The 15,883-nt window shown below is 36.3% G+C and overlaps 1 protein-coding gene across 1 annotated transcript in view; it reads right to left on the bottom strand.

Annotated features, from left to right (window-relative positions):
* Positions 1-10,110, bottom strand: part of DLGAP1 (DLG associated protein 1) — a 267,016-nt gene extending 256,906 nt beyond the window's left edge. The window contains exon 1 of the mRNA XM_075495684.1: positions 10,092-10,110. The gene's annotated coding sequence lies outside the window, so the exon portion shown is untranslated. The remainder of the gene's footprint in view (positions 1-10,091) is intronic.
* Positions 10,111-15,883: the final 5,773 nt, after the last annotated feature.

Raw genomic sequence — 15,883 nt, 5'->3', positions numbered from 1 at the left:
AAAGAGTCAAAGCCAGATCAGAAATCTTGCTGCAGGACAGAGTTCATCCTTGTTACAAATTTCCACTGAAAAAAGAATGATCCTACAACGGTTCAATAGCATCTGCACGGAAGTGCTAGTTTTAGTATCATAGCTCGCTTATTTCTGGTCAATTAAATAGCTGCATTGCCTACGAAGTTGCTTAGGTGTATCTCTTTTATATTGGATGCTCCTGATCTTAAATCTAAGAAGCTCTATAGTTACTTAACGTAATATTTCAACCCAGTGGTGTTATTTCTTTCTTGACGTCACACTGACTGCCTTCAGTCCTGCCTAGTATTATTTTGCTTTTGGGCAGATTCCACATCACATATTAAAGAAAATATGTTTTGACCTAATCAGTCCAATTTGTAGCTCCTGGGACAGCTAGGTTGCCTCATCTCCCTGAACACACTTTCTGAGCTACATTTTCAAATTGGATAGAAAGAAAGAAAAAATTACATTTATTTGTTATTTTTACAAAATGCTTTACTAACTAGATATACATGTATGCATAAACACACATATATAATGTAATGTAAATAAATGTTATATAATAATTAGATGCCTTATTTCTGTGCAAGCATTTCTCAGACTCATTTGGCTAAATCAAGAAGTGAACTTACTTAGTTTATCATTGTGACAGCAATGATAAAGCAGCACAACTCAATTTTTGCTGTGTTCAAAACCTAATTTTAACAAGCTCTATCCATCAGGAAGCAATGCACCCTCCAGACCAGAGGGCATCTTCATGCAGTGCTCTGAAGCTAAAATCACAACAGCCTTCCAGGAAAGCATGACGCTTCTCTGAGGCACGGGAGCAAATGAGTATATCATTTGAATAGCTGCATTATAAAGCTATTGAAGTTAACGAGGATATATACTACTTTTTGGCTCACTTACAATACGTTATTACTTTCTCACTTACAGAAACCAAAAATCCCAAATTGCTAATATCTGCACTTTCATTTTCTCGGTCACTAACAGAACAATCAACTGCTTGGACACTGGGCATCTTCAACTCAAGTACCTGGCTGGAATGTCTTGATCCTGAAATTGTAATATATTTTAAAATTGGCTTGCACTTAATTCTTTTTCCAGCATTGGACATCACAATAGCTGCTTTTTAGTTTGAACTTTTATAAGCTGTGCAAAGAAAACACACAGCAGTGGTTATCAATAATTTGTCTGAAATACATACTGCTTCATCTCCATATTGGACTTGATAGATTTTATGGAAGATCTACATGATGATGATGAGAAATGCAGCAATCTCATCAGTATAATTTTTATTCTGATAATGATACATAGTTCATAAAGATGACAAATAGCTTTTATATACTGATACAGCCTCAAGAACCTCATATTGTAACCTTGTTGTCACACTGATGTCTTGGATAAACAGATCTCCAAAATATCTATGATGTATAAACCACTACATAAGTACTTATTTCTCTTTGTACTTTATATTCAACTCAATTCACTTTTATACAAATTATAACCATTTATGCCCTCAGTTTTTAACACTGGGCTGACAGAAGCCTGTTTTCTTATACACAAAAAGGTAAGTTTAAAAAACTGTTGAGCAGGACACACAAGTAATCATTTAATTAAATGTTAAAAACCACAACCAGACTATTCATTTTCTACATTAATTGTTTTCACATTGTTACTTTGTGCATTCTTGCAAAAAAAAAAAAGTCAAGAAAAACCCTAAAACCTCAATGTTCTACGTTACTGCTCTATACATACAGTGTTTATCAGGCAGAATTTGGACTTCTAGAACCTCACAAAACTCAGCTTTGTGAGTAAACAAAACTCAGGGCAGAATCCAGCTCTGATTCAAGGGATACAGTGATCTTTCTTATCTATAGGTAAGCTTTACTTTGTTATCCATGACCATCCTATTTCAGATGCATATCTCTGAAAAGTAATACTAGGAAATTGGCTTGCAAATAGTACTTGCACTGATTACAGATCTGGGTGCCAGGACAGGTGGCTTTTAGCCATACAGACCCTAGGCAGTGAAGTGTAAAAAAGAGAGAAAATAGGTAATTTCTACAGTGAGGGCTACAGTGTCCAGTGACAGTGAAATTGCTGCATGTACTGGTGTGTGACTAGATGTTCAAGACGTTTATGTAGCCTCTAATTCAATGTAACTCTCATGGGGGTAAAATCGAGCCAACCAGACTCACTTATTTAAGATCAAAGTTTTCCTGGTGAGAGACAACGATCTGAAGTGAATTCTTTATATAGCCAATATTACAGAAAACCAAGAAATGCTTAGTTAATATATCTATCTAGTCATATTTCAGGACCTCCTCTGGTCAACACTCAGATCACAGAGGAGGTCCTGAAACATGATTGACCATTTCTGCTTTGGCAATCAAATCGGCTGCTGAAAGCCTAACAGAAACAAAGCTGTTGGTAAGCTCCTCAATGCCATCTGTGTACACAGGCCTGGTCTTTCAGTCTTTTCCCTACTAGCAGCAAAAGAATGGAGGTGAAATAGCAGCCTACTACTATGGCACGAGTAAATCAGAGTCACCTTATTAAGCAGACAGGTTGTAAGAAAACACTTTGAAAGTACTTCAACAGCAATCTCAAGTCGTTCCTATTAGGTTAGAACAGTTTTTAGCTATTCTCACGTAGAAATAAATAAACTCACTGACTCTGTGAACAAAAGAGGCCACCGGGACAATACAGTCTAACCTGCTGTGTAACGTATCGCAGAACATCTCATAGAACTCCGCAGCACCTTTGATCAAGCCCCATTTGTGAGTCAAATGCTGCATACTGCTTTTAGCTTTGCTGCATTTCTAGAGGAAGCCAAGAGACCTTGGTGAATTTAATGAGTACATTTCAAGGATGTTTGAGCATCTAATTCCCTAAATTGCTTCAGCAATCCTAGACTTAATTCCATATGAAATCTTTTAAGTTACAAGAATCCACAACACTGCTTGGTAAATTGTTCCAGTGTGTATTTACTTCTGCTTAAAAATATGCACTTTGCTTCCATTTCTAGGTTTAACTTCCATGTACTGGATCTTTTTTGTCATCACTTCTGCATCTCAGAAGTTCAGTATTTTGTTGCCTTCCACAGTGAGAAAATCATTTTCCAACTACCCCCTCGAACACTGAACCAAACCGGCCATTATTTTTAGTCTCATTTGAGCCAATCTTGTTGCTTCTCCCAAAGTCTCTCCAGTTTTCAACAAGTTTTTCAAACTTGAGTACCTTAATAAAGTATGTCCTGGAGTGGCCGTATTTGGAACAGAAAGGTGATCCTCTTGTGTTCGTAAGCCTGAGTAGTGCATTAACTTGCCACCTGCAGAATCTTGTTACAGCTGGTAACGTTTCAGAACTTTGATTTATGGGATTGCAAAACCCCTCAAAAACCTTTTCAGAATTTTGATTTATGAATCGCATCCCCATTTTGTACTCCTTTATTCTTGTACTGCCTAATTCTTAACCACAATATTTGTCTATATCGATATAGGACATACAGAACGATATTTTACGTATAAACTCACCCAAAACATTTAAGCAACTCACCCTCCTCAGTATCTATCACTTCACCAATTTTTGAACTATTTCCAGACTTTAGTTTTGATTATTTTAGATTTTCTTCCACTCCTTGAAATTGTCCTGTTTTCCAGGATTTGCAAGATCTGAATTTTAGTTGTTGAAAGAACTTCCTAGCCAGCTCATAAAACCTAGGTGCAAATAATTTCATTGTGCTGATTTGGTAACATTGAAATATTTCTTGCCACTTGTAAAATAAAAACAGTAATATGAGTATTTGCAGGAAATTTCTAGCCTAATTAAACTTCATAAAAATGCTCAGATATATTCATGCTTTAAGAGCAAAGGTAATTCAGAAAGCTTTAATAATATACAGTATTATATATTTTGTTCTTGATGAATTATACTTTGTTAAACTTCTTTCCTTGTTTTTTTCTTTGGTCTTGAGAACATAGTCACTGCATCCAACCATGACTGTGGTCTCTCTTGAGCATTCAAGTCCTGAATGCCAGAATTCTTTGCCGTGTATCTACTGTGACTCACTGCTATCCTGCCCCTTCCCCAAATCATTAGCCAGTTTTTTAAACTGTGCCTGCAGCATGTAAAAAGAAGCTAAAAGAGCTGGCAGGAAAGGGCAACAAAACAAAAGATGAGTAGAAACTATACAATAGAAATAAAACAGATTGCAGAAACAGTTTAAAATAATAACCGTATGGCAGAGAGAGTTTCATATAAAAAAGGCTTTCAGAAGAACATCATTTTGCATTACCCAAGGAGTTGGAAGAGGTTGGCCAGACTTTCACTATTCAGTAAGGACAAATTTATCTTTTCATTTTGCATAGTGCAGGTTCCATGCCTGCAACACTGAACTAAAAATATTATCTGAATCAGATTTTTTTATGATGTTATTGCTTTAGCTGTTATAATAATATAAAAATATAAAGACAGACCATATAAGGACAGACTGTGCTTCCTATACTCTTTCCAGTGTGAGGATACACATGGAGCCCCTGATTCCATGAAGGCATCAGGAGGTCATGAGATATTTATCATTGTGTCTACGTCTGCTTATGATGTGCAATGCAAACCTAAGACAGACATCTCTCCCTTGCATCAGCAGCCTAAAACCAGTGCCAGTTCCATAGATCAGTTTGTTTCTAAGATAGGTGAATTATTTCAGGGATATGATTTTATACCATGGGAGTAAATAGGATTTCCCACTGTGCTCAATTTGAAATTTTTTACTGGAAGAGAGTGATGGGAATACAAGAAATGTTCCCTCTCTCAGAGTTAATGGTGTTATTACTTTTGGCCCACCATGCAAGCTTCTTACAGGCATCTACTTCCAACAGTGTGCCCTTACCACCATGCTGGGGTGAATTCAAAGGCCCATTGAGCCACTGTCATAAACAATGGTGGAAGTAGGTGCCGAGGGAAGAGTATAGAAAAGCTTAAAAAGGTTGAATAACTCTGTAATTTCTTGAACTAGAGATGACTCTTCTGAGGCTTGAGACCTTACAATAGTGTTATCTATCCCTAATACTATGTCCCTTGGCCTCAGGCTGCCACTCAACAGCCATGCGCTCACAAGCAGGTCTAATTTGGCTGTGGCTTTCACTGTAACAGAAGAAAGTCACAAAGAAAGGCATTTTAAAATTAAAGGGCCATTTAGCATGCCATAGGATTAACATAAATTAGGAAGAAAAGGTGTAATAAATAACAAAGTACTAGATACTTAAATATTTAGCCTCACCTCCTTACCTATCTTCTACAACCTCATACCTATCAAGGTAATGGGAGGTGGGTTGGGAAGCAGGCAACGCTGCCTTGAAGTTATTTTCTCTCTCTTTTCCTGAGCCTGTTCCTCTGACTTTACCAACCTGTTTACTTTCTTATTTAAATAAAATGAAGTAAAAAATAAAAAAATATTTTAAAAAAGCAATAATGATTTAAAAATTAAATAAAAGATTCTGTTTTGGTACCTTGACATAGTTTATATAAAAGCATAAATAGGCATGTTTCTTTACTACTCTCCGATTAAATCCTGCAGGTGTAATTTAGTCATGCTTTACAGACAGTGTAATAAAATAATTTATCTGAAGGTTAAAAAATTTCTCTCTTTATTTTTACAGAAGTTAAAGGCAGTTGTAGAAAACAGAGCCTTTTGGCACTCTAGGACAATTTCCTCTACTAATTTCCTATCTTCCACAAAAAAAAAAAAAAAAAATCTAGATGGCAGAGGAAGAAGGACCACACCTTCTTCTAGAATTCAGTCAATAAATATCTGGATGACACGAACTGTCAAAAGGCAGGAGAAGAAAGATGCATTTCTGAAATAAATTTTGATACAAAAATTATTATAGCTGTAAGGAAGTATTATCTATTTCTGCTAGATGTGATGAAGTGAAATTTTGTTCAGACTGATACAGAAAAAATGATGGCCTTAGGTATACCCAATTTCAACCTTCCTCTTTATTTTGTTCTTTTTTCCCCAGTTACATATTTAACTAGTGTAGGCAAATCCATCACAATGTTTTATTACTCAAAGATAAGCCTCTATAGTTTCTAGTTATTAATGTTTCCTTATTTATCAGTAGAAATAAAATTTTTGATACAATATTTTACTCTATATCTCAGCACTTCCCTATCTGCAGTTTTTGGTATTTTCTCCATCTATATACTATAACTCCATTTTCCCCTATGCCTGCACAGATCACCATTGTTCGGTTATGACATTAGTGTTGTCACTACAGCACTCAGATCTAAGGAGTGTCCAGGAGTAGTTTCAGTATCCACCTCATCCCAAAGATTATGGGTATTCCCTGGAATTCTAACTTGCCACTGGATGCAAAAATGCATTTGGTTCTTTACATCTCATCATGTCTCTCTTGTTGCCTACATACTGTTGCTTAAAAGAGTTATCCCTATCTTTTATTTTGATGTTTGGTTTTCCCATAAGTAGAGAAGGGAGTGGAATATATAAAATGTATTTTCATTTGCATTTTCCTGTTTTATCTAATCGACAAGACAATTCACCTCTCTTTCTCATTGTCATTTAAGTTTCTTTTTTCCGTTTCATAGGCTTTGTATATCCCATCAGGGAATTACTATTCAAGCTATAATAAAAAGTCTTGTCTACATTTTTCTTTAAAAAACCCCAAGCAAGTCATGATCAGTTTTCAGTTATCACCTGAAAGCTGATTTTTCTTTATATTTGATCACACTACCTTTGCCTCATCTAAGCTTTTGTGCCTTCTCAGTGTACTTTACCTGAGGCAATACTTCTAATTTTTCTCATTACAGCTGTTACCTTCACACCAGCATTATTAGTAAAATACCTTACACTTCCTCTTTTACTGCATCAAAGATCATCATATCTTTTAACTGGTAATTTGTTCTCTATGTCTTGTGCCATTTTTCCCTAAGGAACAATATTTTGAAGAGCCTAAGACTGCTGCATAATTAGATCATACAAAACATCCGCTATCCTATCTCCCAATAAGACAGGAAGACCTTAAGATTTACATTTCTTTCATACATTCTCCCTGTAGAGGATTAATTATATTCCTTTTGTTTAGTCTCATTAAAGTTCAATTTCTTCTGTGTCCCTAATACACTTCATACAGATTCTCCTCATCTGACTTTTTCAAAGCCTAGTCATCTTTTCCCTGCTGATAAACATGTCTTGAATTAATGGCATATTTAAGTTCCATCTGCATCTCCCTTGAACACAATTCACAAGAGAGTAACGTACATCAATGATATCCTTATGAAAATAAATGGACCACACCCTGTTCTTTCTAATAAATGTGTCACTAGTCAAAATACCTTCTTCAATGACATAATGTTTTCTTTTGTATTCCTTTGTTAAGAGATTTCTTATGCCCCTACCTCACATCCTTTTGCCCCAAGCAAAAAGTCCCCTTTACAGAAGGGCAATAAACTGATAGGAAGCCTCATAGAAACTGGTGTTTCTTCTGTTAAGCATCTATATCCTCAGGGGAGTACTTAGTTTCTGTCATTTTGTCTATTCAGATTATTCTAAAATGAATGGTATGTTTTTGTGTAGTTCTAAAAGTGTTTTGGTCACATTCACCCTGCTGTATCCCCCAGTATTTCAGCTTTCCATTTTTATGAGCAATCAATTAATTCTCCAACAAAACAGTGTATTTACAATAAAAATCATTCCTGTCTGCATTCTCCAATAGAATCCTCTATATTGGAAGAATTCCCTGTGACACCTCTTCTCCCAACACGCAGTGAAAAAAGTCCCTGTTCTGCCCTCCAAGTGGTGGTGCCTTTGCTTCTTCTGAGTAAGCAAAGGGTTGCTTTATTAGGAGGAATTTGTGTGTCTGTATATATCTAAAAATACCCTATCCAAAATCTTAAATACCCTATCCAAAACTGGCTGGATTGACTGAATATGTGGACTCTATAAAACGTCATAAGAAGGGTCAAATTTAATAATATAACTAAATCACAAGTTTACTTTTTAATCATTAAAAAGGAAACCAACAATACTCAGGTGAACTTCAAGTAAAACTATAGGGAAAAAATGGTACATGAAATTGTTGTTGGAAAGCATCTGTCATGATGTGTGCGAACTGACAACACATATTTTGGCATTTCCTAATTTTTGCAGAGGTGACTGCACAGCCTTAATAATGTTCTTACTGCATCATTTTTAACTTCCTTGACCCTTCCAAAAGACACGTGCCCAAACCCAGGTGCATATAACAGCTGAAGTTGAGCACAGCTGTAAGAAACTGAACACTGGGAATGCTGGACATAGCAATGTTAACCAACCACAAGGAACTGAGGGGACAGATTTTTTTTGTGTATGAAAATGCATAGTAATTCATATAAATATATGTAAGTGATAAGTAAATGTATTATTATGAAAAACAAATTCCTAAGCTAAAAATCCAACTTTTACTTGGGAAAATCACATCATTGCAAACATTGTATCACCATTTCAATGAAGTTTTAGACTTTTACAGAAGGCCAAATTGAGGCAAAGGTAGCTGAACTGACCTAATTAGTTTATGTAGTCACAAAATACACACCTAGTTCCCAGTCCTATTCTGCAAAGAAAATGCACCACTTTTTCTAACGTATACATAGCTTAGAAATATATACTTGTAATAAATAAGTAAATATATATATGCTATATATGTAACATACAGAATCATACGTACATATATATTATATGTAATAAACCACCATGGTTACAGTTTTATGGCTATTGAAATGTTGCAGCAGCATCAGTATTTTCTCCTCTTATAGTAAGTTTACTAAAATACAAAGCAATTGTTACTGCTGGATAATTAGATTAAAAAATTAATTTCTTACAATTAGAGTGTTAAGTAAGGTATCCATTGAAATTTTTTAAGGAAAGGGAAAGCAATGAGTAAAGATCACTCTGGAGTGATACAAAGAGTATTCCAGAGATTTAAAACATTTCATTCAATATCTTAAACTTATGCTCTACTCAGGGAAATCTACAAGTTGAAGTACAGTATCATACATAACTAATCCTGATACACCCATAACCAATTATATAATTAATATATTAATTTAACATTATAATTAAATTGCTTGCTACTGAACTGTAAACAGTTGAATATAGCATAGTTCTAAGAGTTACTTTTAAAAATCATATCAAATCATAAGCAGCATGACCACCATTTTAAAAAGAAATATAAATTAAAAATACTCTCCCAGTTTCTAGTGTATGTATGTTTACATCTGTCACGTGGGAATAAAGAAACAGGATATGGAACTGTTGATTTTAATTTGTCTCGATGTGATTAGTTTTGTGAAATACCTATCATTCACTATATGCAGACATTTCACTACTATTCAATTCGTGTTCAAGAAGCTAGAGTTGCTAGAGGTCTGCTTATCTTCAGTATGTCTACCAGGTCAGTAAGGTCCTGGTTTTTTGCAGCTCTTAGTGGAGGGGGGGGGGAAACAAACAAACAAACAAACAAAAGTGCTGTGGAAACTGTGGAAAAGGAAGTTCCTTCCCTACCAGAGCTTCTCTAGACCATTTCAATGTTGCTTCCAAGATGCTGCAACCACTCCCCCATGCTGTCTTCTGTACTTCGTTTTTGTCTGTGATCTCTCTCTTTCATTATACTCCTCCAGGCCAAATCAATCCTTTCCTCTCATCCTCTCTACATTCACTTCATAGCTATGGCACATCGAGCCCTATGGGGCTCTACCCAACATTTAAGATTATATGCTACATTTTTATGTTCACGTCAGACTCATAAAAATCGTTCACCGCACTGTTCAAAGACACCTGATATTAACACTGTCTGCAGCCTGCAGACCTAGATAAGTACAAAGATGGCTTATCATATATATAATTTTCTAAGCCAAAATAGCAAGCTACCAGGCGACCTTCATTTCCATTAAAGCAATTCAGAATTTGCAATCATTTGGCTTCCTGCCTTTTACAAGCAAATCTGGAGAAAAATGAATAAAAGTGATGCAGAGACAGATCAAGGAGAACGATCAGAGAATAAGAAGAAAGGACTCACCTCCTTTAGTCAGTTTTCCATTTTAGTTTGTTTCAATTGTTAAAGAGGGAAGAGATTTTTTTGCACTCTTTAATTCAGATGTCAGTTCCAATATTTGATGCTTGACTGTTCTGAAACACAATCAAAGTGTAGCAGTTAAAACTACTAGCCTGAAACAAGATGAAATTATTAACATGGCAAGCAGCTACTTATTCATTAAAAATCTCAGCAATGTTGAGAGGCTTTATATCAATGGTCTGTAGCAAAGTTTTCACATGGTACCACACTCTCCTTCTTGCAAGAAAAAAAGCACAGAAAAAAGAATATTTAGATTGTATAATGCTGCATTTGTGGTGCCATCTCACATGTTTTACTCTCCCTGCACAATGCATGAAGAGTTTGCTGGTTCTTTCACAGAAAGAGACAAAGACTAGTTATAGGTGATTACCTCAGTAAATCTACTGAGTCTGCACGCACATCTCTCCCCCAGTCTCATCCTTCTACAACCTATTCTCACACTACATAAGCACCATGGAGTCCTGCTGCCTCTGTCTAGAAAAGCAGAGGAGAATGGTGAGAAAACTAGACCAACCAACCAGCTGTATACATGGTGCTTCCCTACCAGCATCCGATGGGTGGTGGACAAAATTGCAATGGCAAATCTCTGCACATTTAAATATAAGAATTTTTAAAATTATATAAACTCAAAATACTTATTTCCAAGCCATTTTCTTTCTCTGGTAAGGAAAACGATACATATGTTTTTCCCTTCTTAGTTCTCCAGTACTACTTACTGAGACTAACAGAAATAAATGGCTTTCCTCTGTGCTCTATATTTGAGCTCTATGAGTCATATCACTATTTCAAGTTTTCTCATCACTTAAAAGGTCTAGCCTATTTTATTCTGTTTTTTTCATGTGAACAATTTGTAAGTACAAGCCAGAATAAGCGCAAACATTTTTTTCTTGTAAATGCAGTTAACAGCTCCAATCAAACTTTTACTGAAAAGCATATTAAAAGAGACAAAATAAAGTATGGCTAAGTGTGCTTTGATACTAGCCGCAGACTCTACTGAAGTACGATCACTACAACAACTTGTTCAACATGTTGAAAACTCCTAAGTTATTTTACTCTATTGATGCTCATTCAAAGAAACACAGGCCACAGTTAACTACTGGGCACTAGTTGTTAGAAAAGGCAAGTAAAAATTTTCAGAGCAAAAATAACTTGCAAATATTGCAAGCTCATGTTTATAAAGCCAGAAGAGACCAACCCCATCAGAGTGTCTGATGTTCCACCTCCCATAGGCTAGAAAATTTTCTTAAATGAACTCCTTTGGAAATGGGATGCATATCGTGGTAAAGCATCAAGCTTTGGATTGAAGTTCGTCCAGATAAGCACTAAGAGGACAGGAATAGACTCTATACACAAGGTAAGTTTATTTCTGGGAATACCTTAACCTCAAAATCAGTCAAATTGATGAAGGCTGCAGCCTGCCTTTTGTTACTGTCTTTTTATTTACTATGAGACCCATATCTAAGATGAACTAAATTCTGACACTGGTTCAGAGTCTCTGAAATTAATGTCAGAATAGAAACACATTCCACTAGTACTCCGATGAACAGCACTTTGTGTATAGCTGGCTTTGAGGGCCTGCCTCTCCCCTGAGGTATATAACCATCTTTAGAGTATTTCTTCTTAAGTCTAAAAGTAACTCTCCAGTTCTTTCTGGACAGTTGGTCTTTAAATTATTTTTCTTTCTTGGTTGTGCAGGTTTTTGTGGCAGAAGGGGGAGAAAAATATGTTTAAAGCAGGAAAATGTGATGGTAAAACCATCAGATTGACGGTGGGATCAAGAGAGAGATACAGAACGATAAATTAATTTTCAATCACTTCAGAAATACATAGATTTCCAGTTGACAGGATCTCTTTTGAGAGAGGCTTTAATTTTACTACAATATCAACTACATCATAACCGGTTTAGATTTTTCCCTGAGAGTATGAAATTGACAGAGTATATTTAATCGTAACAAGCAAACTGGATTGATTTTTCCATATAAAATCCCCTTAGGGACCTTTCAAAGATAAATATCTAAAGGATCAAACCGGGCAGGTCTTTATGCAGAGCCTTCAGTTGTAAGGACTTCTCTGAACCCATTGAAACTCCGATGTTTGAAGACGTGTGCTTGAGAACCTTGCCGAAGCTGGGCTCAGATGGATTTCTCTTAGCTGACAGCATTTGCTTGGATAAGAGAACTTTTAACTTGTCAGATATGGTTAGTGATGACAGAGACACTGAGGCCAGGCAATGTAAAGGTATTGCCTGCATCACACAAGGGTTAAGCACACTGTAAGCCACTGCCTAGAATGTAAAAGAGGAGACAAAATTTGAGAGGAACTTTCTGCAAACATATATTATAAATATATATGATACAGTTTTCAGAGATGGTCATGGATTAGTGTGCTTCAGGCTCTGTACTACACATGGTACTATCCACATCAACAGCCCAAACTAAACCAATATTGTTTTAATAGTTTTAAAATTTGTTTAATTCTTCATCCCTTTTGCTTTTGGTCCTTCTTATTTGTGTCTGTTCATGCCTGCTAGCCTCCTCTACCCACTTTCCCTATTTTTTATTTAATCAAAGAGATTCAACCAGAAAAGGTTCACAGAAGAGCAAGATGATGATGGAAGGTACAGAATGACTCCTGCATGAAGGACAAATGAATAGGGTAAGACTCTCTGGTCTATGAAAGAGAGAACTGAATCATGGAAGATTACGAAAACATGACTGTCATGGAAAGGGTTAGTAAAGCTATTTCTTTCACTGCCTCATTCTGCCCAATGCAAGAACTAGAGGACATCAAATGAAGCTGGTTAAGATTCACATTCATAAAAGGGAAGAAAGCAGAACAAATTAACAAAGGGAGGTGGCTCTTTCTGCAATGTGCAGTTGCGCTGTGGAACTTGCTGCCACAGGAGGTCATGGACTTCACATCGTGCCTTTAAGAGAAGTCTGGACAGGTGTGGGAAAACTAAATCCCCCAAATTTAGCTACCTATAAATGATCAGAAACATCCAGCTCAGAAAGACCCAAAGTTCAAGACGGCTGGAGGCTAAGAGCGTAAGTTTGCTACGTTCTTACAGTCTTTCTTTTGGTCTCTGATGCATAAAACAGGACGTGGGACAAAAGGACTTTTGACCTTGACATTGCAGCCATTTTTATGATCTCTTTATGGTACAGCCAACAAGTTGTGCACATTGACATCCCCATCTGGCACACAAGAAAAAGAGGGTAATTGAATAGAAGGTGGACAGGATTCAAATGTTGCTTTTTTAGACTATGTTTACAACACTTTGAATGATGTTTAACTGAAGTACAGAAGTACAAACTGTAGGGTATCTGATCCCTTTTGATTAGTTTCAGACTGTTGCTTTTTCATGAAATAAGAGGACATTATGAATTGACTTTTCACTCAACACACTGACCTGAAACTGCTTCATAGCCTGCACTCACCACCATAGCAGGAATCAGGCTTATCTTAAACCCCCCAGTTTCTGGTTCAGTTTTAGCACACAACAGTGACTCAAATTACCCAGGTATTGTATGGCAGATCATTTAAAAAAAGCAGAGTCTCTAAAACCAGCTTTTAGGTGGCAAATAGTAACTTAACCGCCACTATGTGGTTCTAGCTAGATTTGGTCAGAAAGACACCTGGAAAAAGTGTGGCGAAGAACAGGAACAAAGAATAACCTGGAACAGGTTCCCAGGGAGGCTGTGGCATCTCCATCCTGGGAGATATTGAACACTCAGTCGAACAAGGCGCTCGGCCACTTGATGTAATTTTGACATTAGAACTGCTTGAGCAGGGGCCTCAACTAGATGACCGCCTATAATTCCTTTGTAAGTAAATTATTCTACGATTCTGTAATTCTAATAAATAGACTCTAATCACGTCTGTACCACTCCTGTGCAGAACACCATTTCACAGTGTGACCATTATAATTAAACTAAATTTCAATGCAAAAATGTAGGGCAGGTCTTCAAGTGTTTTATTACATAGTAAGCCACTTTATTTCTCTTTTACATGATGCACCTTTACATTCCTGGGGTTCTGCTGTCATGTGCCATTTTTAATTAACAAAGATATACTGTAAAGGAGATGGAACAAATTTCTACCCGATTTTTTTCTTTCCCATGAAAGTAATTCTTAGTGAAAGTGCATGACTATCCATTTTTCTGTAAGCAATATCAGGATACTGACCTATTTTAACAGCCCAAATCTGTTCCATTACAAATATGTACTTAGAAGGGCTTTATACATAGTGCACCCTTTCTATGAGGGTACCTGGCATGGCAAACGGCAGATAACCTCAGATGTTCAGAAGAGGCCTCTTTCAGAACATGACTTAGTGCATATTAAGCCACTAGCATCAACAATTTTTTACTTTTTAAGCACTAGGCAGGAACCTCATATATTTGCTACCCAGATTATAGCAAAATAGTAATAATTACAGAAATTAGGACTGCCTAGAACTACTGGCAAATAAACTTCTAAAGATTTAATTAGAACCATACTAGTGTAGCAGTAATGGGAATACCATAAAGCTTCGCAATGAGCACAAAACTCAGCCTTCTTCCTATAAAGCCAAGACTGCAATATTACACACACTTATTCCACCTCATTTGTAAAATTAACAGTCTCCCTCAGACAATTAAAAATCATGCTGAGTACTGAGCCACAGTAAATTACAAATATAATTAAGTAAATAATAAGAAAGCCCAAGTCCCTACTTAAATATGCTGCCAATTCAGCTAATCCAAGCACAGCAAATATTAATGCAATACTTCAATGTCTACAGCTCAGCTCCTGATCTACAGTAATAATAACACATTAAGATTTTGTCCATAGTCAGAGCAAACAGCTTATTTTCCCCAAGACAACTGGAGCACCAAGTTACCAATAATAAGCTGCTCGTATCTTCCATCACCCTGCTGGGGAAGGTGGGCAGAAAAGATGAGCACTTTTATCCTGATTGTATTTGCCACCAATTATACAGACACAGTCTTTTGACTATACTTTACTCTAAACTGAAAAGAGGCCAACCTGAAGCTATTTAACCATAAAGGATTACAATCAATGCCAATTAAAGGGCCCTGCAAAGTGTGATTTTTCATTATGCTACTTTAGGAAGTCACTAGACAATCACTACTGGCATTCCCTTGTTTCTGCATCCAAAGTGGAAACAATTCATACCTTGAGAAAAACCTCATGATTTCAGTAGCTAGCACACCGATGAGAAAAAGTTTAAAATTCTGGATCAGTGAAAACTTCAGATAAGTACTATGTAAGAAATGAAAGGTGTCTAAAATTATGCTGACAGCACATGTCACTAGCCAACAACGTACACTAGCGCTGATATGCGCTAGTATCTGTTTACAAGCTCACAGAGCAAGGATTAAATACAATTTAATTCATTCAAACTTAAATATGTATTTATACCACTATATAGCAGCATGTGAATGGCAGACATTTCACCGTCTCACAGCAGTTGTATTATTCTCAGCCCAACCTCATAAATATTAATTGCTTTTGAAACTGAGTTATAAGTCTGCACATGACATAAAGGCAAAATCCCAAGCACAGGCTTTCCCTCAACATCAATCCACAGGAGGAATAAAATGTTGTCTATGAAATGTTCCTGCATCAGCATCAGTGGTAAGTTCTGCAATCTCTTCTACTTGGAGGTAAATGGTTTTAATTTGCTCTTCATTATAACTGAAAGAATCCACTATATAAAGCCTTAATAT

Source organism: Mycteria americana, chromosome 2 (genome assembly GCF_035582795.1).
Source record: "Mycteria americana isolate JAX WOST 10 ecotype Jacksonville Zoo and Gardens chromosome 2, USCA_MyAme_1.0, whole genome shotgun sequence".
NCBI lineage: Eukaryota > Metazoa > Chordata > Aves > Ciconiiformes > Ciconiidae > Mycteria > Mycteria americana.
Note: the sequence above shows the minus strand (reverse complement) of the source record. Positions and strands in the feature narration are given on the sequence as shown.